This window comes from Sapajus apella, unplaced genomic scaffold (genome assembly GCF_009761245.1).
Source record: "Sapajus apella isolate SASKATOON/1434 unplaced genomic scaffold, GSC_monkey_1.0 scaffold135, whole genome shotgun sequence".
Classification (NCBI taxonomy): Eukaryota; Metazoa; Chordata; class Mammalia; order Primates; family Cebidae; genus Sapajus; species Sapajus apella.
Window position 1 is genome coordinate 711,213 of NW_022437075.1, and position 1,948 is coordinate 713,160.

The window sequence follows — 1,948 nt, forward strand, 5'->3', positions numbered from 1 at the left end:
GTGGCGGCCCGCCGTCGCCCCCTCACACCCCTCCCCCGGGGACAAAAAGGGAAAACCCCCTAAAAAAAAAAAAAAAAAAAAAAAAAAAACCATCTTGTCAGGTGCAGGGACTCATCCCTTTAATTCCAGTGTTTTGGGAGACTAAGGCAAGAACATGCTTGATGCCAAGGGTTTGAGAGTGTGTAACAGATACATCCGACAGCACTAACTGAAGTACACCCTGAGAATGATCCTAGGGTCTAAGAAGAGTGTTGATACAAAGTTCCGTACGAAGGGATCCGGGAGTGGCCAACCTGGAGGTTTCTGAACCCTTGCCTGTTCCTTGGAACTAAAGAAACCGAGACCCTTTGTTTTGAGCTAGGTGGAGAGTGAGAAGTGAAAATACTATGTAAACTGCATGCTTCTTACAAATGACAGTGGTTTTCAGCCTGCCATTCTTGGACTGCCCTGTATGTAAGTCCTCAATAAAACCTAGGTCTCCTTCCCTGGCTCTGGCTCACTTCCACTTCTCAGACATGGTGCCATCCTTATTGGAGTCAGTAAGTTATGGATCAAGCATGAAAGAGACCGGCCTGGGCAACACAGCAAGACATTGTCTCTCCAAAAATTAACCTGGGTATGGTGGCACATGCCTATAGTCCTAGCTATGTGGGAGACTGAAGCAGGAGGATCATTTGAGTCCAGGGATTTGAGGTTACAGTGGGCCATGATTGCCCCACTGTACTCCAGCCTAGGCAGCAGAGCAAAACCCTGTCTCTCACCTGGCAAAATTAACAGAAACATTTCGTATTAATTTGCTGAAGGCTCTTAAATTGGTTTTGTTAAACCTATAAACAACTCCCTTCAGAAAACATCAAGAATTCCCTTGTAAGAAAATGACCTATCATCCCATGAGGTTGGATGAAGGAAGGATTGTATGAACCAACCTAATAGAAATGGAATTGGCCATGCACAGTGGCTCACCCCTTTAATCCCAGCACTTCGGAAGGCTGAGGGACGTGGATCACGAGGTTAGGAGTTTGAGACTCACCTGGCCAATATGGCGAAACCCTGTCTACCAAAAGTACAAAAATCAGCCAGGTGTCGTGGCGTATGCCTGTAATCCCAGCTATTCAGAAGGCTGCAGCAGGAAGATAGCCTGAACCCGGGAAGTGGAGGTTGCAGTAAGCCAAGGTATTGCCACTGCACTCTAGCCTAGGTGACAGAGCAACACTCCGTCTCAAAAGGAGGGAGGGGATTGATTTTATGCCATTGTCATTATATGCCATTATTGTTAAGGCTTAGGTAGTTAGGGGCTAATCCACTAAAAGGAGTACTCTGGAAGAGTCTCCTCAGTTGGTTAGACGTGTAGTTCTCAGACATTTCTAGCGGCTGCCTTGCAACATTGATATCCTTTTTCATTGAGCCCCAGAACTTTAATGATCCTGCCCAGACTAGTTGTGTCCATTTGACTCCTCTTTAAAAACATTCTAGGCCGGGCGCGGTGGCTCACGCCTGTAATCCCAGCACTTTGGGAGGCCGAGGTGGGTGGATCACGAGGTCAAGAGATCGAGACCATCCTGGTCAACATGGTGAAACCCCGTCTCTACTAAAAATACAAAAAATTAGTTGGGCATGGTGGCGCGTGCCTGTAATCCCAGCTACTCAGGAGGCTGAGGCAGGAGAATTGCCTGAACCCGGGAGACGGAGGTTGCGGTGAGCCGAGATCGCGCCATTGCACTCCAGCCTGGGTAACAAGAGTGAAACTCCGTCTCAAAAAATAAATAAATAAAAATAATAAATAAATAAATACGAAAGTTAGGTGTGCGCTATGGCATGCATCTGTAATCCCAGCTACTCAGGGCGCTGAGGCAGGAGAATCACCTGAACTCGGGAGGCAGAGCCTCCAGTGTGCCAAGATCGCACCATTGCACTCCAGCCTGGGCGACAAGATCAAGAAACTCCATCT